The following is a 25977-nucleotide window of genomic DNA, read 5'->3' on the forward strand; positions in this document are numbered from 1 at the left end:
AGAGAAAGGGGGACGCACAGTCCACCAAGAGCTTGAGTACCATTTCTTCGATATCCTCCATCTTTTTCAGTCATTCTTCACTTTAAATCCCCCTCCATGGCTTTCCCCATTACTCCCACTTGACTTTGTCTACACTCAGCCATGCTTATTACCAGAGCTATACAGAAGAGACATGAATGCTAATTATAGATGAGGAAACTGAGACACAGAGAGATGAAATGGCTTGCCAGAGGTCTCATAGGTAATAAATGAGAACCAGGATTCAAACCCTGGTCCTCTGATTGAAAGCAATTACCTCCAGATTGATAAAGATCTGTCAACCAAACCACCTTCTTCCTCCATCAAAAAGATTGAGTAGCAGGAGTTGTTTCCCCCATACCATCCATAATATTTATAAAGTATTTTGAAACCACAAAAGACAATGTAAATTTGATCAATACCTGACCTGGATAAGAGTGGAAATTTTTAGTGTGTAATTTTACCTACTATATTTTTTGAGATAAATATGAGGACGAGAGTAATCCCAAATGGTCCTTCAGTGATAGTGGTTTGCCAGTGAGATTTAGTACCAGTGATGGCAAAAGTGATATTAAAGAGACTGTACCTGTCACCCACTGTGGGCTGAAAAGCAGCTATCTCACCTCTGGAATGAGATGGAAACAAGCAGATAAGCAAAGTTTCTAAGGGAGGTTAGAGGAATCCTGATAATATCTAACAATTCCCTAAAGCACTTTCCTTAGAGGACTCCTAAAGGACTTGACCATAATAGCCCTGGGAGGCACCAATTAATCTGAGTCTCCATTCTCTATTTAAAAAGCCACTTAGTGGTTTTAAGAGGTCTTTTGGATCACTAGCAAACTACAGATGAAAATACAAGAGAATAGATGATCCCATTTTACAGTCAAACCAAAGCATAGAACAGTTCAAATGAGTTCAAGCCTGCAGTAATTCTTGTCCTACGGCAATACCTCATTGGGACATTCTTACCTTTATAAACATTAGTTTTAGGTTGTCTTACCTGGTGCAACCCAATCATTAATTATAATACCACAATGCGTGGATAATAGCTACCCATTGTTCTAGGCCCCAAAAGGGGGAATCAGTTGCAGACTTGGCCCTTTTTGGCCAGAGCTCAGCAGAAATAAAGAGTAGACCTGAGTCTCTAGATGAAACAGCCTGTGGATATCTACAACCTGTCCCATCAGAAGCTGCTAACAGCTCACTTGAAGCAGAGAGTTCCAGAGCCCTGCATTCTGGAATTAAGCATTGAATTAAGAGAAAGAGTAGTTTCCAAACATTTCCATTGTCTTAGTCAAATGAAAGCCATTGGTCTAGACTAGAAAGAGAAAAGGATTAGATGCTAGGCAACACTAGTCTCCTGGGGAAAGTGGCATCATGGCCCCCAGCTGCTGGAAGAGCAGTCACTTATTCTATGTATTTACTATGGACTATTTATACAGGAAGGGGAATTGTCTCTCTAATGAGCCCATTTTCTTTGCAGGAAGTATCCAACCCCCTCCCCCTCCCAAAGTAGTACCGTAAGACTAAATGCTTATAGCGATCTCTAGGAGAAAGTGGGGCATACCAGAGTATCAGAGGACTGTCTACATAGCAACCTAACTGCAAGCCTCAGAACAGTACCACCAGTCTGGATATATGTAGCAGTCTGTGGACTTTATCAGTCAGTGAACAAGCATTTATTAAGTGCCCTACTATGTGCCAAGCACTATGCTCAAGGTTGGTGAGGCAAAGAAAGTCCAAATACAGTCTCTGCTCTTAAGGATCTCATAGGCTAATGAGGGAGAAAACATGCAAAAAAAAAAAAAGGTATGCACACACAAGATATAGATAAGATAAATTGTGATATAGAATTAAGGGAGATCAGTAAAATCTTCCTGTAGAAGGTGGAATTTTAACTGAGTCTTGAAGGAAACCAGGGAATCCAGGAAACAAAGATGAGGAGAGAGAGCATTCCAGACATAGAAGACAGGCCAGGGAAAACTGGGAAATAGTTTGCCTTGTTCAAGGAACAGCAAAGAGGCCAGTGTCACAAGATCATAAAGTGTGGGAGAGGAAAAGATGTAAGAACATTAAAAAGTTGTGGGAGGAAGGGTGTCAAGTTATAAATGATTTTAAATACCAAACTGATGGTTTTGTATTTGATCCTAGAGGTGATACATAGGGAGCCAACGGAGTTTTTTGAGTAGAGGGAGCAGGGGGAGCATGTAACATTATCAGACCTGTGATTTAGAAAGTTCACTTTTGCAGAGAAGTGGAGAATGGACTGGAGTGGAGAGAGACTTATATCTTTTGTAATAATGAAGGCATGAAGTGTTGGAGTTCTGATGAAGGTGATAATAATGTTAGAGAAGAGAAGGGGGGAACATGAGAGAGGTGTTATAAAGGTAAAATCGACAGACCTGACAACAGATTAGATGGGGCTTGGGAGTAGTGAGGACTCAAGGATGATGCCTAGGTTGCAAGCCTGGGTGACTGGAAAGATGGTAGTATCCTCAACAGTAACAAGAAAGTTAGGATGAAAGGACCATTTTGGGGGGAAAGATTCAGCTTTGGACATGTTAAGATGTCTACAGGATATTCAATTCAAAATGTCTAAAAGGCAGTTGGAAATGTGAGACTGAAGATCATCAGAAAAGTTAGAGACAGATAAGTAGATGTGAAAATCATCAACATAGAGAAAATAATTTAATCCATGGGAACTGATAAGGTCCCCAAGTGAAATTGTATAGAGGGGAAAGAGAAGAAGGCCCAAGACAGAACCCTGTGGAATATCTACAATTAGTGGTCATGACATAGATGAAAATCCAGCAAAGGAGATAAGAAGAATCAGTCAGATCCTTAGGAGGAGAACTAGGAGAGAGATAACACAAAAACTTAGAGAGAAGGTATCTAGGAGAAAAGGATGACAGTGTCAAAGGTTTTAGAGGATAAAGTTTCAGGAAGAGGCTTAAGGATAAAGATTTGGATCCACTGTAGAGGAAAAAGAATTGTAACATTTGTGGGTGTCTTTTATAGTCTGGAAAGTAGAAGAAAAGTTGTATTGTACCTCCTATGGGCATTGTTTCCTTGAATGTTTGCTTATGAGTTAAGAACCCTTTGGCAGACTTTTGTTGAAACTTAGACATGAGCTATATTCAAAGTTTATTCTAGGGTTTCTCAGAAGAAATTTGCAAAACAAATTAAAGACATTAGGTTTGAGACTAAGACTAAAGACTAAACACAGCCCATGCAAGCCCAGAACTTAGGAAACTGGGAGAAAAAGAAGTAGTTATTCAGTGAGTTGACTTGACAGAAGCAAAGAAGGTCTTTCAGAGTAGTCTAGAGGTCCTCTCAATGAAAAAGTCCTTTGGCTCTGCTTCTAAAAGTGAATCTTTTCCATCCCGTAATACAATCACAGTCAATGAGTAATCAAGAAGGACTTGGTGTTCAGAGGTAATGAAGGAATGAATACCTTCATCAAAAAAAATATCTATTAAGCTTTACTCAACACAAAACAGCTAAGTTACAATGAAAGTCCATACGTGATTTGGCAGCTAGATGGTCTTCTTTGTCCTCTACTTGCACTCTGAGGGAGCTACTAGCAAACAGTAAAGTGACCAATGGGAAAGAGAAGCCAGAACAGAGAGAAGGAGCAAATTGCCATTATTCCTTTATTTACTGAGTCATTACTAAAGCCTCTCTCTGGTGACATTAAGGTTTCCCTGAATATATTCAGGGAATACAAGTTCTGATAGGAAAGCATTCAAGTTGGGCTCAGTGATGGTCATGGAACTGCATCTATTTTCTAAGAACTAGCTTATTCGGTGTGGAAAGGTTCATCACCAGGAGGCTGGTCATCAAGTGATGACGTTTTTGAAGACAAAGCAAGATATTATCAACCAAGGCATGGAGGGAGCTATAAGCTACATTGGTAGATAGATTTCCCACACCAAATCCTTCGAAATATTGAAGCAATTGGCAAAGTGAGTTAGTGGGGGAAAAAAAACATTAGTCCCAATTCTACCCTTAAACAGCTATGTGATCAATTAACATCTACTCTCATTCACCCAATGCAGTTTCCTCAGCTTTAAAGTGAAGGTCTGGAACTAGATCATGTTGTTCATTCTCTGTCAAAGCATTGTATGAGACTTTTATAAAGCCAAATTTATGGAAGCTTACCCAGCTCCAGATCCAGTTTTGAAAAGTGGAAAAAATAAGACATAAAAATGGTCAGCAAACGACATGGAGAGTTTTCTTAAGAGTGAATACACTATTCATTCTGTAGGAAAGCATTTTAAATTTTATCTGTCTTCCTAAGATCATATATTCATCAAAGGGGTCCTGAAGATCCATCCCAAAGGACAAGGAATCTAAACTCAAACTTTTATTCTATTTATTTCCCTACTCCCAGGTCACAATATCCCATAAGATCTCCATATGAGAATGAGTAACTTTCCCCAAACAAGCAAGGCAAATTCCTCAAAGTTCAGTGCAGACAAGACAGTTTCTATAGACAGTAGATAACAGCTCTTCTTCACTCACCTGGACTAGTATTCAAGACACCTGGCTTCATATTAAGATGTCTACATCTACATTGAGTGTTGGGGCCAATTTTGAACTCAGATGTTCCTAATTTCAGTTCTATCACTCCATCCACAGTACCACCTATCATCTTCATCATGAATATTGTCATGATCATCAATATCATCATCATCACCATCATCATCATTGTCATCATCATCTACAAGTGACCACAGAGGCTTCAAGGAACTAAATTAATTTCAATTTCTGTTTGTCTAACCCTGTTCGTATTTTAGCTTCAATGAAAATAATACAGATGAGCTACCAGTGGAGTGAATTGGAATGTACCTGTGTCCACCTGAATTAATGCATCTTTATTGATCTTTTTTTATGACTGAGTAAACTCCTCTTTGCTAATTATTTTATAGTCCTCAAGCGTCCTATTTCTTTCCAATCTGGAGCCTAAACATTGGACTAACCTTAGTTAAGCCTGGACTAGAATGCTATGAAAGGGAGATTTATTAGAATTATGTTTTATGTGCATTTCCACTACCAAACCCTAGATCTCAGATGGTTGCCAGTCAATAACGTTTGTTAATATAACATTGATGTGGCTCAAGTATCAATTTCTACATGGAGCTAATGAACTCTATCCTAAACTACCTTGTATTTAATTTTGAATTTATTTGTATTTATTCTTTATATTTATTCTACATGTTGATATATCTCCTTGTTTTCTCCACCATTAGAGAGAATTTTTGTTTTTGCATTCCCAGTGCCTAGTACAGAGGTCAAGACCTAGTAGCTGCTTGAAACGACTAATAGATGTGTTTAATAGTTTTTGTTCTATTGTTTATGCAAATCACTTAACTTCTTGGTGCTCTTAGAAAACTCTCTAAATCTATAACATTCAGAGAAAATGTTAAACTGAATTAGGAGAGGAATTTCTAATCTAGAAATTCTCTAGATTAATAAAATTACAGATTCAGTCCCTATCTACATGTTGCATCCAAGCATCAGAATGGTTAAGGACTTAAAGTTCATTTCATACAAGGATTGGTTGAATGAAACAGGAATATTTAACCTGCAGAAGAAAGGAGTGAGTGAGAAAGAATCTTAAAAATTGTCTCTATGTAGTGAAGCATCTTCACATGGAAAAGAAGTCAGATATATTCTGCTTGGTCCCAGAGAACAGATTAGGAGCAAAATGCAGCAACTACAAAGAGGCCAGTGTAGACTTCTTGAAAGGAAAACTGCTTCATAATCAAACCCATTCCAAAACTACCTTGGGAAAACTTCAAGCAAAGATGGGATGACAACTTGTAGGGTATATTGTAAAGGGGGATCCATTTTATGTATATAGGGTTGGACTAGATGGCCTCTCACACCCTTTCAAATCCTGATTGACTCAGAGATCTCCAACAGTGACCAGCTTGATTTACATTATTTGATAGTGACAACTTCATAATTGTCAGTGTGACCTTACTGTTTTCTGGATATGTGTTTTTAGCATGAACAATATCAGCTTTGGTGCTTCCAGTCTCAATGCACAAATTGTATAAAATGTATAAATTCCTTCCTGGTCTTAATAGCCACCTAAAATTATACTCCTGACTTCTGGATTTTCTCTATCATCACCTCTAAACTACTCACCCTGAAAATATCTTCTATTCTGTGCCATCTTCTTCTAACTAACAATAATAGTAATAACAATAGCTAATATTTATATAGTGTTTACTATGTGCCAGGTATGGCTGGTTTCTAGATGCTCTACTTGAAGGAAGATGTCTAGGACAGTCATGTCTTCATTTCACTCTAGGCTAGGTGGTACAGTGGATAGAGCAACAGTGCAGGAGTCAGGAGGACCTGAGTTCAAATTTCACCTCATACACTTGACACTCACTAATTGTGTGACCTTGGGCAAGTCACTTAACCCCAATTGCCTCATCCTGGGTCATCTCCAGTCATCCTGATGAATATCTGGTCACTGGATCCAGATGGCTCTGGAGGAGAAGGGAGGCTGGTGACCTTCACAGCCTTCCCTCACTCAAAACAAAGTCAAGTGCAAGTCGTGTCATCATTTCTCTGATGGCATGGTCTTCTTCAGCAACGAAGGACGAACACACATACTATTGATTTACCAGCCTTTCTCTCCATATCCCTTCTCAGGTACTCCCTCTCCCTCCCCATCCTTTTCAACTTTATGTTTTGTCTTCTCCAATTACAATGTAAGCTCCGTACGGGCAAAGATTATCTTTCTTTCTGCTTATATTGATAATCTTAGCATTTAGCACAGTCCCTTTCACATAATAATCATGTAATTAATGGGTTTTTGTCAACTTAAACGAAAATCAAAAATCAAGAGTGGGAAGTGGTATGGGAAGGGAGAATAGGAAGAAAGGAAGTAAGAAGGGACAAAAGGGATGCCTGTACTGCAAAGAAAATCCTAAACCATCCAAGGACATACATACAATGTGAATCTGTGTTCTGACAATACCTCTGCCACTAGCTATATAACTTTGGAAAAATCATTTCACCTCTGTGCATTAGTGTCCCCTAACTGTAAGGCAAATTGGATAAAATCATGTCTGAAGTACAGCTCTGAAATCCCATCATCAATGATCTCTTATTTTGAGAATATTTCTCCCAAACCCAAGCTCCCCTAGGTGGGCCAAAAGTGTTCTCCCATTTTGAGTAAACATTTAATACAAAGGAAGAGGAAATGTAGATTCTGAGTCGCATCTCACTGCAGCACCAAAACTCTCCAGAGGTGCCCTGAGCATCCCAAAGTACACAAGATTCCCTGGAGATGAAGTCTATCAGATCAGACAGAAATAAGTGTGCCCTGTTACTACTTTTGGTCACAGCAAACTCTGACAGAGATTACCCCAGGGGAACAAGAGAACTCTTGATTGCTATTCTGGAAAACTAAGTCCTTCTGGTAGAGAAGGCAGGTTGTCCCTTCTCTTAAGAAAAAGGCAACAGTTCTTCCAAGGTTAGTCAGAACATTCAGATGAACCAAAAGAAGCTCAGATTATTCCTAATCAGTTTAAAAAGTTGTAACCACAAGACTCAAATCTAAAGATGAACCAAACTCATTTTGACTTCTTATTGATCAGTTCAAAGGACAACACTAAAACTGTGTGTTTACAGCCATTTCCTTTCTACTTTTGATAGGATTTGCAGTTCAAAGCACTAAAACTAATGGCAAAATCGTTATACTAATTTACAAGGAATATCTAAGTGAAAATGAGCCGATGGTGTAAGGTGATCTAAGAGAGAGGTTGACAGGCAGCAGCCATAAGCTGCATAATGAAGCCTACATTTCAATGAACTGTTGTACCCAGCACCACAGCTTCTTTCTGCCAGTCTCCAGTACATTTAACCAGAGTGTCCAGTGAACTCCCCTTTTCTTCTTTGGCCTCTAAATGGCAGAGTCACTTTTAAGTTAGCTAACTCCTCCTGTTTTATACCTAGAGTGGTAGAAGAGAATGACAGGTGTGTGAAAAAAAAAAAAGGCAAATACTGTGTAGATATGAAACTCTAGAAGCATTAAAAAGCAATACAAGGAAAGGGATACCAACGAGTAACACGAGTCAATATCAAATGCATCTAGTTATGAGTTGGAGAGGCTGGAGTCATCTCTGGGTGGCACAGTACTCAGTAGTTACAAAATTTTGGTTTTGGAAGGATTAGTGTGTGTATGTATGTATGTATGCATGTATATATGGGTCATATGCTGAATCATGAAACATCATAGGTTAAGGAAAGGTTTGCTGAGCAAAGAACACTGGGCTTACAGTGAAGACATTGAAGGCAGCTAGGTGACACAGTAGCTAGATCACCAGCTCTGGGGTCAAGAAGTCTTGAGTTCAAGCTGGTTTAGGAGATTTACTAGCTCAGCAAGTCATTTAACCTCTGTTGCCCTCAGTTTCCTCATCTATGAAATGAGGATAATAATAGCACCTATCTCCCAGGTGTGAGGATTAAATGAGATAATAATTTTAAAACTCTTAGCACAGTATCTGGCACATAGTAGGCTCTATGTAAATGATAGCTACAATTATTATTATCATTAGTAGAAGTATTATTAATTACCTGATACTATCTCATGGACTTAGGCAAGTGATTTAAGCTCTCTGGGTATTCCTCATTTTATGTAAGAGAGCATCAATTTTGCTGCTAGGAAGAATACAAGCCAAAGATTACCAACTCTATCCTACCCCACCACCAGCCTTCCTAAATGCCCACTTGGAAGTAATTTGCATTTTCCCATTGCTGGCAGTCAGTTGCATATTGAAAATTAGAAAGAATTGTATTACTCTAATCCAAATATAAGGCATATTGGAAAGAGTTTTAAGTAGAAAAGTAAAGGTTTACAGACTTGACCTAAGAGTCAAGGATTTTGCTGGCTAGATGAGTGTGTTTATGGGTCTGAACCACAAATTATCTAGAATAGCCCTAATGTTCTAGGCTAAGTGCACAAAAAGAGCTGTTAAAATTGCCCTGTGAGGAATAAGAACATTATAGCTAAAACTGCATCATGAAATCAGTAAATGGCAGGAGCAACTCAGCACAGAACCAGAAGATAATAACCATCATCATCTTCTTCTTCACTATCATTATCATTCAAAGGTAGGATCTACAGGAATTTAAACAATATGTCAGCAAAGAAGCATACAACAAATGAAAAGGGCATTCTGACTTATTTATACAACAAATTTTATAGATGTGTGTGTGTGTGTGTGTGTGTGTGTGTGTGTGTGTATATATAGTTATAGTCATAGTTATATGAGAATAATTCAGAACCAGAACACTCCCATAAGAAGTTGTAAGAAGGTTATCCTTGAGCAGGCCAGAAATATTAATCAACACCAATTTTGGTATTAAATGGGAAAAACTGGGAAACATTTCACTGAAAATTACAAAAATTTAATAAGGCACAAGCTAGAGATGAGTTTTCACCAGAAACTTCATATTTTTCATAAATTAACAAATGATAAATTCTCATTTGACAATAAAGATATCAAAAATATTCTTGATAATTCAACCAATAAACTGAATTGTCACCAATCAATTATGTCAGATGAAACTTTTTTCCATGACTGACCAGAAATAACATTTAGTCACAAAACTTCCTAATGGCATTTTTAATAGTTGGTTCAGCAAATAAAGTTAGTAACTATTAAATACGAATCTTGCCTTAGACAGTTACTAGCTGTGCTATCCCGAACAAGTCTCTCATTAAAAATGGTGAAAGTAATAGCATCATCTTTTAAAATGGTGATGATAACAATAGTACCTACTTTACTTACTATTGTTAAGATCAAATAATAGAAATTGTACATATAACATAAACACATTATGTGTATACGTATAGTGCGCATATATTTTTATTTAATTGTTATATAAATTTAACATAAATGTTATATAAATGTTATGTTAATATTTTTATTATAATCTCCTAACTAAATGGAATAAAAAGCTTTCAGAATATAGGGACACATTGTGCAATAAGGAACCTACATCATTTTCATTGTCCTGTCTAGTACTGAAGTTGTTTTTGCCATGTTTTCAGTGAACCTACGGAAGGTAAGCGTACATTTCAATACTTTAATTCAATTACAAAAAACTTTCATCTACTTGTGAAATAGTCTGAAGGACATTAAATATAAAACAATAATAGAAGCATAGAGTTTTTGCAGTGTCGTTTCTGTCTGACTTCCATCAAACATAATGAGAACAAGATTAACAATAATATTAATAATGACATCTGACATATATGGTGCTTGAACATTTGCAAAGCACCTTACATAAATCATCTTGTTTGTGCCAGGTAAATTCGTCAACTGAAATTCAGCAAAGAACCAAGACATGACAGCATAGCATAAAAGAGTGTTTAGCAGAGAAAGTGGTTCATAGTTCAGTTTAAAAAAAAAACAATACAGTAGGTGACATCAGAAGCTATGTGAGAAAGTATCAAATGCATCCAGTCACATTCCAAGAATTTCATATCACTTATAAATATTACAAATCTTTTATATGACTTTGGGCAAATCATTTCCCCTCTCCGATCCTTAGTTTTGTCATCTACAAAATAAGGGGATGGAAGTAAGTAGTATTTGAAGGTCCTTTGAGTTATAAGAGCTCAAGAAATGTTTGAGTTCTTATCAGCATTCATCAAGGTTTATCTCCAACACTTCACAATCTTTCATCTTCCCTGTCCAAGCAGTAACCAAGTCTGCACAGTTCTACCTCCATACCCTCCTTCATTCCATCCTCCCTACAAACATAGACATTGACCAAGTCCAGGTCATCATCCCCTCTCATCTACACTATTGCAATAGACCCCAAATTAGTTTCCCTACTTTTATGATCTCCCATCTCCAATCTTTCACAGAGTTACAAATAGAATCTTCTTAAAGTACAGATAACCATATCTTTCCTTTATTCAAGGAGCTCCAGTAGCTCCCTATTGCCTTTAGCTATTGTTTGGCATTCAAAGCCATTTACAGCCTGTCTTTCTCATTTTTCTGGGCTTATCCCATACGACCCCACTTATGCACTACATTCCAGTCAAATCAGCCTGCTTGATATTACTCAAAGAACATTTAATATCCTGTCCCCATGCTTATGTATAGACAATTCAATACAATAAAGATTTATTAAGTACATATTTTGGGGCAGGCTCTGTGCTAAGCACTGGTGATAGAAACATGAAAAAGGAAGACAGTCTCTGATCTCAAGAAACTTACAGTATAATGTGGAAAGACAATACACAAAAGGAAGCAGAAAAGTGAGGAGGTAAGGTATACTAACAGGTGCCCAGTATGGGATATGATGATGGTAGAGTCAGAACCAAGCAGAACAGCTAGTGGAAAAGGCAGTAACTGGAATGCACTGTCTCCTCACTTCTGCCTTTTAGAACCCTAAGTGGCATCCATCCTAAGTTCACTCTTACGCTGGCAAGTTGGGTCATCCAAAGGCAGCTAACTACTCCTCCCTTCAAGATTCCAGGAGTGATTCTGAGGGGTTGGGTCTCTAATATTATCCCTCATAAACCCCTATTCATTGTGCTCCCCCAATACTGATCAAGCACTTAACATCAGCTGGCTTTTACAAGGGGATATTGACTGAGAAAGTTTAGCAAGCACAAAACTTTCAAAAATATTCCCCAAACCACTGGTTCACTGTCCCTTCATGCATATTCAAGTACTTAGGACAGCGGGCCAAGACTTAAAGGATAAATGTAGTCAGTGATATGTGCAGAGGACACCTGAGGTGAAAGGGTAACTTGCAATCCTAATAGTCTTTTTTCCCTCTCAGGAGTATCATGGCTGATGGTTCAATCTTGCGCCAGGTTGTATCAAAGCTGGCTTTTCCTCATGGCTGGCCCCCTCAACTCTCAACTATTACTACTGACTATGGTGACCTCTGCTCCTAACTCTGCCTGTTAATGCTCTTCTGATGACTCTTCTGACCTTTCTAAGATCACATGGTTGTAACCTGATGCATTCCATCTCTGGATATTCACTCACCTAATATCAGAAAAGAACAGAAACAAAAGAAATAGGTACCATTTGTTCATAGATACATGTGGAGGGAGAAATAAAGCTTTCTGCTGCCATTCCCCTCCCCACCTGGATGCTCACAGCAGTCCTCCTCACTCAAAAGCTACCAGAGATGAGAGGGAGAGAACATTTAGATGAAGCATTTGTATGCAACCTCAGCTCTGACTTCTTAACTAATTATCAGATTCTTGATTATCACAGTGCCAACCCTTCAGTCAATCATGGCCAAAAGTAAGCTCACCAACCCTCTAGAATGTATCAGAATTGATCCTCATTAGCCAGTCTTCCCATTATACTTAGAAGGCTCAATTATCTCCAACTTCTTCCTAACATGTGTTGTTCCAGTGAAAGCAGAAAATGCTGTAAGAGCAGAAGTCTTGGGACTTTCCCTCAACTGACATGTGGCTAATGAATATGGGCCTGAGATCTTTGTCTCCTTCAGTCTTTCATTTCAGATGAAAGAGATTGAAGGATCCAGCCCTGTGAATTTTGAAAAATATGTCAGGTTTTGAAGTCAGCCAGTACAGTATTGAGGTCCCAAGGACCAAAGGGCAACGTTTAGGACTCAGATCAGTGGTAGCTAAGAGAAGCAATGTTTTATTTGGACTTGAACTGAGTGGGACCAATGCTTTGTAGAAATAGTGCTAAATATGAGTCCATTGCCCCCAGAAAGCAAGATGGTATAGGGAAAAGTGTCACATTCCAGGGGCTTAATGGGGGCAATAATTATTCAAAGTAAGTGGCACTTTGTAAAAACTTGGGGGAGGAGGCCTCAATTCAACAGTCAATTCCTACAGGGAGTCTCTCCTGATTTCCTTAGTTGCTACCTCTTTAAACTGCCTGTCTTATGTTGTATTTTCCTCTTCTTCCTCTCCCCTCCACCAATCAGAAAGCTAGTTCCTATGAACTACTTTTCATTCTTTGTGTCCAAGCTCTTGGCAAAGTACCCTACACACAGTAGGAACTCAATAAGTGCTTGTTAAATTTGAATGAAAGAGGAAAGCTATCAAGAAAGAAGTTCTAAAGGATAGCATCCATTATTTTTAAGTACAATATTAATAGTTACATATTGAATTTGATTCATCCCATCTAGCCTAAAGTCTTATAAAAATGACATCTCATTTATTTTGAAAAGGATAACTGTGATTAAGATCTTCAAAGTACTGGAGAAATTGTCACAGAAAGGTTAATGGACTTTACCAAAGGCTCACAGAAACCTGGGGAAAGAGTTGAATTTCAACCTCACCTGGATTTCTGTCAAATGATCTCATTTTCCTGGGCTAAGGACACAGTGAATGAAGGCTAAACCACAGTGCTACTTCCAGGATATTTACTCCTATTTCTGATTCCTGAGGATTCAATAAAGTAGAAACTCCAACCCTGTATCTTCACCTAGGGAGTATTCAGTTGTGAACTGGAACAGAGGAGGAAGGCAGATGTTCAGGAACAGGCCTGTGGGTTTACCCATTAATGAGGCCTAATACATGAAACAGGCAGCTTTAAGTAATAAAAGGCACATAGTTCTACTTAAGAAAGAGGTGTTCATGGGTCCATTTCACCAGTTACAGCTCTCTCTGAATGGCCTCTTTTTTAATGAATTTCACAAAAGAATCATGAGGTTTAAAGCTAGGAAGGACCTCAGAGATCATCCAATCCCACCTCCTTCAATTTATAGGTAAAGAAACTAAACTCAGGAAATGACTTGCCTGTTCAAGATCACATGGAGAGTTAGTGGGAGAGCTCCAGTTTGAACCCAGATCTACTGACTTGTGACAACCAGAGGAGTAAATAGGTAGCTTAGGCAGTGCTAGAAATGAAAATTGACTCCATTTGTTTCACTCTTCCGAACTCACTCGTGTCACATAACTATGTACATTCAACTGGATGCAATATATACTCTTCTACAATTAGAGGGGCAGCTAAGTGGTACATTGAATAGAAGCTGGGCTTGGAATCAGGAAGACTCATCTTTATGAGTTCAAATATGGCCTCAGACACTGCCTATGTGACCCTGGGCAAGTCACTTAACCCTGTTTGCCTCAGTTCATTATCTATAAAATAAGCTAGAGAAGAAAATGGCAAACCACTGCAGTATATTTGCCAAAAAAAATGCCAAATGGGTTCACAAAGAGTCAGATGACTGAACAAGAACAACCACCTATAATTGGGCTTAGTAAAATAGCCATGTAATACAGAGAGACAAAGAGAGATCAAAAGAAGGAAGGAAGGAAGGAAGGAAGGAAGGAAGGAAGGAAGGAAGGAAGGAAGGAAGGAAGGAAAGGAGGGAGGGAAGGAGGGAGGGAGGGAGGGAGGAAGGAAAAATGAACAGACTAGGGATGAAGAAGCTTTGCCGTACTCAGCTCTCTTAATCCAGGATTTTCTCATTTGGATCTCATTCCTTTTGTCCATATTGCCCCTGACCTCTATTCATTTCCAATAATGTTTGCCTGGTTTTGTTGTCACTGTTGCTAATGATAATAGATTATAAACTCCTTGAGAACAGTAACTGTCTTTGTATCCCCAGTGTTTAGCACAGTGCCTGGAACATAGTAGGTACTTAATAAATGTTTATCAATTGATTACTTTACTCAAGATCCATGTTTTAGACAGATCAACATCATGCTGGCTATGTAGTTTATTGATAATATAGTGAAATAGTCAGACCAAGCAAATCAAAACCCATCTTTTCCTATATGATTCATTTCCATATTCTCTCATAAATACTCCAGAAAAGATTCACTCAACATACTGGAGACCCAGTTCGAGGTCCTTTGACATTTTGTGGATACCAGTGAAGTGATAGTTCTGTCTTTCTGTAATTGCTCTCCTCACATGACCCTTTCCAATCTTATATATCCTCAATTATATACCCTTTTGATTTCTCCTGACTATGCTATGCCAGGATTATAACTATATAGTAAGACTGAGAGAATATTTGTGTTTAAAATGTGAACCTTTGCTCAGAGAATAGCTTGGGATTGTTAAAAAACACTGACCAATTCCCCAAGGCAATTTAGAAAGGCCAAAGTCACCCACCTGCATCCTGGGCCATTGCCTGTCATCTTGACTTATGCCTTGTTACTAGACTTTGATGACTCTGGAGGACAGAGTGAGGCTGATGACTGTCCAGCTCTGCCTCATTTAAATCCAATTAAACATTACCTTTGTGATGTCACTGGTCCTCTTTGAGGACAAAGGATAAACAGCAACCCTGAACACAATTTCCAAGTCTGAACCAATATACTCTTCTATTCACTTCTAGTCCCAACCCATTGCCCATCTGAAGTGTTTATCCTAGATATTTGTATTGATACATTAGTGCAGTTTTCTGGACATCCTGTAGCAGGGATGAAAAATACCTGTTACTAAGACTATGGAGGAAGAAACTTCATCTTATTCCTCTTTATATTTCTACCAGCACTCAATATGGTATTAATAATAAGTGCTTAGTAAGTATTAGGTAAATGAATGGGAGAGCAAAACATGGACAAAATCATGAAAGGAATATATGTATGTAAATATATATTATATAGATATATGTATTCTTGTAGCTTATATTGAAGGATTAGTGAAATATACTGCCAGTCACTGGGTAAGAAGCATTAGGAACATAATTTGTATCTGTATAGTTCATTTTCTGGTATTTAAAATCAGAGCTTAAAAACACTGGCTTATATGAGACATTTGGCTCATATGGCACAGAAGTACCAAACATGCAAAGGAGAACCATTGCTAGAGCAATCAGAGATTCCTCCAATGGACATAATTTGATTCCTAGAATGTGGTCCTGCTTGAACTTTTCAGCAAAGGAAATTCTCATGAAAAATGCTGTTAGAAAAATGAATCGAAACTTAGACAGCAGGGAGTTAATGCCAAACATGAGAAGGTACTTTTCCAACTCTGTAGGGGTAATGCATCTACTTCTCCCACAAAGTCTCAAAATATCACAACATAATTGCAGCACCAGGGCAGCATAACAATCTTTTGCTGTGTACTAGAAGTAGGCTTGCTTCTGAAATCAGTGAACTAAATAGAAGGCTAACAGAATGGGCCCTTTCTCTTCTATCTCTCCATTTTGCCATTACATGGCATGTTTCTTGAACTGCTTGGGACATCTCCTTTGATTCTGGGAGCTCAGGTAAGCTGTAAAAGGACATTTGAACTGCAGCCAATGACCATATAAAGTAAATGATGTTATTTCTTCCTTTATTTCAACACTTTCATTATTCCAACAAATTGTGCCCATTTAACTGATTTTACTTACAGATTATGAGATAGTCATCATTATATCATAGTTATAATTCATATCTCTAGAAGGATTAATATATTTATATATGAATACAGATATGTGTGTATATGTGTACATATATGATATACATGTAGATATAAACTTACATATAACACTTCAAGGTTTAAAAAGAGTTTTGATTACCACTCAAAACAATCTCATATGGGATTTAAATATTTGAAAAAATTCTGGGGAACATCCCCTATGAAGCAACTATTTGCTGCATTCAGGCATCATGGGGGATATCATGAGAAAGAGGGATATCCCTCCTATATGTTTGATAGAGAAGAATGGATTCCTAAATCCATACAAGGAGGCTTTACCTCTACAATATGGGTCAGGAGATCCCAGAAGAAAATCTAGCAGTGATATGAGGGAGGATAAACCAGGAGTTATTTTAATGTGGGTATACTTTTGGAATAAGGCAGCTAGGCAGAAGAGTAGATAGAGTGCTGGACCTAGAATCAAAAAGACCAGGGTCCAAATTCAGCCTTATATACTTGCTAGTTGTGTGACTCAGAGTAAGTCATGTAACCTCTGTCTCAGTTTCTTCATCCATAAAAGGGGAAGAATATTGACATCTAACTCCCAGGGTTATTGTGAGGATCAATTTTATAAACCTAAAAATGTGGTGTAAATGCTAGCTGTCATTATAATAGCTTAGTCATATACCTTTAAGGATTAAATATGAAAATACATCAAAAACATTTATTAAGTAATTGTCATGTTAGGTACCAAGGGAAACAAAGTGTTTCCCACTCCATCTGTGCATGGATTCTCTGTCAATCAATTAATTAGCATTTATTAAGCTAAAAGAACATGGTATCATCAAGACTGACAGAAAATGGGCAAGAGGATTGAAAAGAGAAAAAAACTATATGTCTCCTCCCCTTTAACTAGCAGAAAGCAGCAAACCATGATAGTCCTTATAGTCAAGTTAGGTCAAGAATCATATATTAAGCACCTGTTGTATATCCAATACTGTGCTAAGCACTGGGGATAAAAAGAAAGACAAAAACATTCCCTGACTTCCAGGAACTCACAATCTAATAGGGAAGACAATATGCAAACAACTATGTATTAAACACCTACTATGTGTCAGGCACCGTGCTAAACACTGGGCAAAGAAAGGCAAAAAACAGTCTCCACCTTGAAAGAATTCACAATCTAATGGGGAAGATTAAGTACAACTAAGTACAAACCAGATCCATGCAGGATGAATTGGGGGTAGTCTCAGAGGGAAGGCACAAAGATTAACAAAGACTGGGAAAGGCTTCTTAAAGAAGAATAGAACTTCAACTAAGCCTTGAAGGAAGCCAGGGGGTGGAGATGAGGATGGAAGCCTTCCAAGCACAGGGAACAGCCAGGGAAAATATTAAGAGTGGAGAGATGAGTGTCATGTATGTTGAATAACATGAGGCCAGTGTCTCTGGATCATGGAAGTCATGGAGGGGAGTAAGGTGTAAGAAGACTGGAACATAGATGGGGAACATATTCATCTCTAACCCTCATAGAATGCAGACTCTATTGCCCTAACACACAAATCATTAGAAATCAAATTTTGAAGCATTTCATTGAGAAATACCAATAAAACACATAGCAGGAAAATCAATGCCATAAAAAAATTCATTCTTAATCACTCATAAATCAATGGAAAACAATCCCATGCCCCTCTCCACCCCCATACACACTCCTGTTACTGTTTTACTAAAAAAGGGAAATTTCTGGGTTAGGAAGTGGTACTCATGAGCTGAAGAGATATTGGAGGGAATACTGTCTTATGTTGCTGCTGGAACCTGTAGAAAATGGCCTTCCTCATAATTCGATCCACACTTCACCAAGACAGAAAAGAGGGCACCCTTGCATTGCTATTGGAATAGCTCTGAGCAGGTCTGAGTCCCAGATAGATGCTGTCCTTGACTTCATCTCCACTGCTGCCTATCACAGTCATCTCCACTCCCACTGTTCCCTCTCCTATTTATTGCTGTCTCAGGTCTATTTGATGCTGTTGGGAAAAGCAGAAAAATTCTATTTATCTGTGATTATGGAGAGCAGGGAAAGCAGTAGTCATTAAAATCTATTGACAACTCTTAGAATATATGTCAGCTAATAGTTACACTGCCCTCTGAAGTACCTTTACAATATCCTCTAAAGGGCAATAAAATTGATTGACATGAACTTTATTTAGTTCTCCTTTCCTCTGTCTATCTTCTATTAGGGTCACCAATGAGCTATAAATTACACAGAGGGAATATGAGCAAGGAGTACGTGTGGACAGGAAAAACTCAAAGAAGGAAAAGAAAGGTCTGAAGGAAGAAAAGCAAAGGCATTAATTAAACACACTTACTAAATAATCACATTATTAAGATCAGTCTGACTACTAGTCTAACATTCTTTGCTACACTGCCTCTGTTTCCCTTGGAAGCAGTGACGTAAAAGGTTTCATAAGATTTCTACTCCATTATCCCTACCATATTTTGAATTTTGTATAGAAATATTTTCCAATGTCTCTTATCCTGTTTCTAAACAATCATTGAGAACTCAATTAAGGAAACTTTCTTTAAAACCCCATAATAGTTTCAGGAAGAGTCTCTATAGAAATGTTCCCCCAAAAAATCAACAGAATAAGATAAAAAGACCAAGGCAGAGGACTTGCCTCGTGCCATCTCTCAGCCACCAAAGGACAAGATCTGGTATTATTTAGGAGTTAGCTTTGATTTAAAATACTTTTTCTTTTAATCTGGGTTTAGTAGGAATCCCATTGCCATCTGCCATTCTCAATTCACAAGTGCTGAGAAATAAATCAACCAACCCCCTCTTCAGTTAGTCTGTTTGCACACAGCCTACTAGGATATTGTTCCCTACTAGGCTGATGTCATAGGAGAGCTCTATCCTAGCCTAGTCCTATTTCCTTAAAAACTGAAAGTCACACTCTTTCCAGATTTCCCCAAAAGGCTCACATTTGGTTTTCACCATAGCATGAAGCTTTTACAACACATCCATCCAGTAAATTCAATTATTCGGTATGTTTCCTTTCTTCTTATACCAATTACATGATCATCTCCAGAACCACTCTTCTATTAGTCAAAAAAAGCAGGAGTGGAGCCTGTGTGGTATGGTTTAGGGATGCTGAGGCCTCCTAGGCCAAAAATATCTCTGCTCATGGAATGATAATCTTAGAGAGAGCTAGCATATGAAACCCCGCTTCCATCCTAGCCTGGGTGGTTTTGTTAGCTTCTGAATATTCTGTGTAGAGGTATGAGTGATTCTTGATTAGCTGAGAGAATGATGAGAGTGATTCAGTTTCAGTGATTCAATTTCCTTTGTTTTTTTCATAGACTCTTGGGAGAGACACTTGGAAGAAAAGGACCTTCTCATTGATGGTTGAGAAAGACTTTGAATGGTAGACTGTAGCCTTCCAAGCTCTGGGCATGGTTGGAAGCTGGCCCCGTTATATTCTTAACTTCTAGAGCCTAAATTCTAAATGTTGCTGAGAGAGGAATTCTCTTTGGTAAAATCATTCTCCTGGTTTGAGCATAGATTATATCGTATATTCAGATGAAGGGCTCATTTACTCTTGCATATTTCCTGGTACATTCTGATCTATAAAACTCTTCCAATTTCAATTTGCTGTTTTTATAGGAAAATGGATCTGCCCATGATTCACTATGTGTAATGGTCTTTTGTATAACTACTATTTGATGGGAACGAAATTGGTGTGTTTTAACTAGGGAAGCTATTCTTCTTCTTAAGAATTATCAAGGAAGCAACTTTCCTTCTGAACTCAGACTCCTACCTTTAAACTAGAGATACTTGAGGAATGACAGATAGCTATAATTCTAGCACAATACTCAAAAGAGAGAATATCCATCCTCAGTTACCCCAGAACTTTCCTATACTCCTCTCAGCTAGCATGTTGAAGGTGCAAGCATGGCCATTCTCTTACTCTCTGCAAAGGTGGAACAAACCTCATATCTACCAGTGTACCCACTGAGTCCATAAATTCAGATAAGCTACATAAACATCTTATACATACTTAATAATAGCACCTACCAATGATCATGATGCTTTATTAAATGAAATAACTTGTACAAACCACTATTAACATTATTAACTATTTTTATCAATCAAATAGAATGTAAGATTCTTAGACCCAGAAACTGCTTTATTTCTGCCTCTATATTTCAAATAACTATTACAATGACAGTTATAAAGGGCACTTATTAACTGAATATTGAATTGGAATGAATTAAGAGGGAGAAATGTAATACAGTGGAAATAATAATGAATTTGGAGTCAGAGACCTTGGGTTCAAACCCTAGCTCTTCTATTTACCATATTTTCCATTTGCCATATTTTAACCTTAGTCAAATCACTTCACTCATCTGTGTCTCAGTTTCCATATCTATAAATTTATGGGGTTAGATAAGAAGGCTTATAAGATCCCTTTCAGATCTATATGGTACTGTAAACTTAACTAAATGGAAGTAAAGCTGGAATGGAGTTGTCTTGAGATCATACCAGAGGTACTTAACATTTTTGTGCCAGGGACCAGTTTGGCAATCTGTTGGAACTTTTGACCTTGTTTTAGAATGTTTTTAAATGTATAAAATAAAATGTATAGGATTATAAAGGAAACCAATTCATTTGAAATACAGTTATCAAAATATTTTTAAATATAAAAAACCCAGGTTAAAACTTTCAAGTCCAAACCTCTGGTTTTTTTCTGATAAGAAAAGTACTCTAAATGCTTTTCCTCTTCCTCTAAGATGCTATGTTGTGCTCAAATTAAATTTGACAGCAGTAGAAAACTAAAGGTAAACTTCATTTGCTTCCTAATTTTGCTTAGGGCTAACTCGAAGCTTATTACAATCATCCATCGTTACCATCATCGTCTTATATGTATTTAATATTTTACCATTTTAAAGCATTAATTTGCATATACCATCTTAATTGATCCTCACAACAATCCTGTGAAGCAGGTACTATTACTATTCCCCCAAATGAGAAAATTGCTTTGCACACTGGTTGAACAGAGTATCTCCTTCCTGTCATACCTGTGTCCAGAGCTAAGGGAAACAGGACCAGCTTGCTTGTTGTTGTTTTTTGAATAGATTGATCCCTCTGAGTACATTCTTGCCATAGACTTCAACACAGAACCAGATTGAATGTATTGGGATGAGTAACCTATCAAAAAGGAGAGATTGTAACAGAAAATTGCTGTCGTTGGACTAAATTACCCACTCAGATGTCCGTGGGGAGCTACATTTGCCAGAGTGCTATATATGCTGTTATGTACAAAGCAGCTGAGCTCAATGGATATAATACTGAGCTCAGAGAAGGAAGATCTAGGTTCCACCCTTGATGTTCACCAATTATTCTAGCAGGTATTGGGTTCTTCTCCTCTATTTAAGTAACTATTAACTTTTTTGTTTTAAAAAAATGGTGTCCTCTGGAAGGTATGCAAGGAGATTCATAGATCTCTTAATTAGTGGAGGCAAAAAATAAGAAAGGAAAGGTCAGAAAGAAAGGAGAAGAGAACTCTGGAGTTCTTTTCAGAAGAACCAACCAAGATGAACAACCAAGAGACTGTAGGATGCTAGAAATTCCTCATCTAGCCTGAGAAAATGGTACAGGGAATAGGCACCATCAAGAATGACAGGAAATTGGCAAGAGGATGGCAAGAAAAAATGCAATGCCTTTTAACTAGTAGAGGGCAGTAAGCCAGGACAGCAGAATGACCTGGAGTAGGGAAACTTGTGGCAGACAGACCCACCAGCAGACTATGATAAATTGTCCAATTCTGATGTGATGAGAGAGCCTGTACTGGGATAGTAGAAGTATCAGAGGAAAGAAAGGGATGTATAAGAAAGATGTTGTAAAGGTAGAATTGACAGATTGGATATGGGAGATGGGAGAGAAGAAGTCCAGGAGACAGCTCAATTGTGATCTTGGATGCAAGGATGCTAGTGTTTTCAACAGTAATAGAATAGTTAGGAAAGTTGAGAATTTAGGAGGAAAGATAATGAGCTCAGTTTAAGATGTCTATGAAACACAGAGTTCAAAATAATCTAATAAATAAGTTTTGGAATATTTTCTTTTTTTAAAGAATTTGTACAATTATTAATTTTTTTAATTTTTATTTTCAGTTCCAAGTTTCTTTTCCTCATTCCATGCCCTGCCCTACCCATTGAGAAAGCAAACAATATGATACCTATTATGCATATGAAGTTATGCAAAACATATTTCCATGCTATCGATGTTGGTGGAGGTGGGGGTGAGGAAGAAACAGAAAAACAAAATAAAGAAAGAAAGAGAAAAGGAAAATAAACATTCAGCATCTATCAGTTCTCTATCTGGATGTGGATTGCATTTTTCATCATGAGTCCTATGTTATTCTAATGATTATGTGTTGATTACAGTGGCTAAGTCTTTCACAGCATTAATTCATGTGTCTTTCCAAGTTTATTCTAAAAACATCCTCTTCATCCTTCCTTGTAGCACAACAGTATTCTCTCACAATCGTATACCATAACTTCTTCAGCCATTCCCCAATTGATGAACATCTCCCTCTTTTTCAAGTCTTTGCCACCACAAAAATAACTGTTATAAATATGTTTGTATATATAGGCCATTTTTATTGTTCTTTTATCTCTTTCCAATAGCTGAAGATAAAAGACTTAATAGTAGGAAAGAAGTTAGTAAACCTGAGAGTTATCGGCATAGAAGTGGTAATTGATAAGATCACAAAGAAAAATAGTATAGAGGGAGAAGAGAGCCATAGAGGACAGCTATGGTTAGCAGGCCTGGATTCAATAAAGGAGACCAAGGTTGGGAGCGAATCAGAAGAGAGCAGTGTCATGAAAACCCAGAGAAACAAAGGTGATCAACAGTGTCAAAGACTGCAGAGAAGTTAAGAAGAATGAGGATTCAGAATAGGTCACAAACCTTGACAATTAAGAGGTCATTGGTAACCCTGGGGAAAAAAAGTTTCATTTGAATGAATGGGATTGGAAGTCAGACTAAAAGGAGTTAAGAAAACAATAAGAGGAAGTGGAAGTACCAAATGTAGATGGCCTTCTCAAGGAGTTTAACCATGAAAGGGAGAAGATCATAGAATCATACATGATAACATTATATGTTATATAGGACAATACATCATATAGGATCATGGATTTAGAACTGGAAGAAACTTGGAGGTAACTTAGTCCAACCACCTCATTTTAGAGATAAGGAGTTACTAGACAAGTTGAGGTTTGTCCAGGGTGACACAAGTCATTTCTAAGGTGGAATTTAAACCCAGATCTTCTTTATTCCAAGTACAAACCTCTATTCACTATCATGTCTCCTCAAATCAGTGGCATCCAACACAAATAGAATCCCCTACCAGAAGAATCCACATGTGTAATACTGTAAGCAACAGTATGGTTTATATACATCTCTGAGATCAATTATGATTTATATAATGTTGTTTGTTCTGTTTTCCTTCTAAAAGTTTCTTCAGGTATACTGCAAACTACATGCTTAGAAAAGAGGATCTGTTCTCATAAAAATGCATGTGCCATGCAGAGCCCTCATTATGCAGAACAGAAGGAAGTTTTGTAAAAATCTTATTGCCAAACTGAATATATATATATATATATATAGTCTTGCCTACAGTCATCATTCCCATTTAGTCTTACTAAGTATAAAGAGATGCTCAGCTATAAAGGAAAAAATACAGATTAATTCAAATAACTATACTCCAAACTGTCAGGAGCAAAACAGGAACTGCTTACAAATTACTATTAGTTAATTAAAACTACTTACAAATAATATTAATCATAAATAAGGTGGAATAATCAATGAAGGCAAGAAATAATTGGAGAAATTAAAATACAAACATCTAACTTTGAGGAACTGAAGCTAGGTCACCATAGACTGCAAATACTATGTCCATTCCCTATTCTGTACCTCTATAACCAGATATGTGGTTTAGATGGGTTCAGTGCTAGAGAGCCTAGCCTCTAAATATAATAAATGGACTCATACCCTGATGTCTTGGTAATGATTTGATTTATAGCTCACATCTAGCTCCTCCTCCCAAAAGGTAAGAATAAAGAGGTACTCAATGTGCAATACAAATCAAGGATAGGAAGCATAATTAATTCTGAAAAGATTAAATTGATTCTGTATCATTTTTATTGATCATTAAATTAACTAAATGATTTTGTCCCATAACTGCCAAAGTCAAGATTCAGAACTTAATTGAGAAATTCAACTGGCAGTTAAGTTTAGAAATCAATTCTCTTGCTAATCACTGGTCTAGTTTTGCCTCAAGGAATTCTTTTATTCTTCAGGAATCCAGGTGGACACCAGGAAGACTGGTCGAGTATCTTTATACCACTGATCTGTTCTTCAAGGATGTCTGATTTGTTTTCCAAAGAAGTCTGGCAGGTAGACTCAAACAATGAATTTCTCTTAGTCACAAGAGGCAAGGAGGGGGTTGTTGCTAGTCAACTGTTCATATTGTTCCCCACACCTCAATTATGTAACCAGTCATGCTGTCCAAAATCTCATAATACCACAAACCCTAGAACCAATTGTATTTTTCCTTGCTTACCCTATTCAGTTCTTTGTTCTAGCTTTATAAAAATTAATTGAGCCCTTACATTAGAGTCTTTGGCTAAACTGTGGCAGCCATTGATCAATTCTATTGGCAGGTAGTGTCTTTGCTAAAAAAAAGTTATCTTGCTTGGAGAGAACATGCCTCGGTCTGCTTTTATCGAATTTCACTCACAACATTTCCTATATATATATAAGAAAAGCTAACCATGAAGTGTTTGGCAGCATGAGGCTGAGGTCCCCTGGGAGGAGTCGATATGTTGTATAAATAAATTTACCATTCAGAGAAATATGATGATGAGGAGTTTGAGTACCAGTGCATCATGTTGCCCAAGGACACAGCCAAACTGGTCCCTAAGACTCACTTGATGTCTGACTCTGAATGGAGGAAACTTGGTGTCCAGCAGAGTCAGGGATGGTTCCATTATATGATCCATGAACCAGAGTCTCACATCTTGATGTTCCAGCAGCCGCTGCCTAAGAAGCCTAAGAAATGAAAGAGCATGCCACTTCTGTTCTAAGCTGTACATAGCTGCTAACATCTTTTTGCTAATAGTGTTGCCTTCTTGTTTCTCACTGGGATATTTAAGGGACATTTAACACACTGTTTGAAAAGGCTGGTGACTCTCATTTCTTGAGCCAAGCTGACACCACCACCACTACCCCATTGGGTGCTCTGATGAATGTAACTTCAGCTGAGTTTTTTCTCCAAAAGCCATGACAACCTGAACACATTGGGTAGATGGACAAAGCACCAAGAGTGACTGATGATTCATCACTGTTTAATTGTGGGGCATATATAATTGTTGCTGTTTGAATTTTATCCCCGCCAGGTTGTGTGCAAGGTGACTTAAGGAATTTTTATTTTTATTTGTTGGAAACTTTCCATTTTATTCAAGAATTGTCTGTTCAGTTTAAATCCCTTGAATAAAGAAGTTTTTGTAAAAAAAAAAATGTACTAAACATAAAAGACTAACAAGAACATATTCATAG

The 25977-nt window shown here is 37.6% G+C and overlaps 1 long non-coding RNA gene and 1 pseudogene across 4 annotated transcripts in view; one reads left to right on the top strand and one right to left on the bottom strand.

The window, feature by feature from the left end:
- LOC140520610 (uncharacterized) overlaps positions 1–15303 on the bottom strand; it is a 132738-nt gene extending 117435 nt beyond the window's left edge. For 2 of the 4 annotated variants that reach the window (XR_011972594.1, XR_011972595.1), the window contains exon 1: positions 15129–15303. This is a non-coding gene — a long non-coding RNA (uncharacterized lncRNA). The remainder of the gene's footprint in view (positions 1–15128) is intronic. The other 2 variants (XR_011972592.1, XR_011972593.1) reach the window with 1 other exon arrangement.
- Positions 15304–25241: 9938 nt separating this feature from the next.
- LOC140527888 (cyclin-dependent kinases regulatory subunit 1 pseudogene) lies at positions 25242–25481 on the top strand (annotated as a pseudogene).
- Positions 25482–25977: the final 496 nt, after the last annotated feature.

This window comes from Notamacropus eugenii, chromosome 1 (genome assembly GCF_028372415.1).
Source record: "Notamacropus eugenii isolate mMacEug1 chromosome 1, mMacEug1.pri_v2, whole genome shotgun sequence".
Classification (NCBI taxonomy): domain Eukaryota; kingdom Metazoa; phylum Chordata; class Mammalia; order Diprotodontia; family Macropodidae; genus Notamacropus; species Notamacropus eugenii.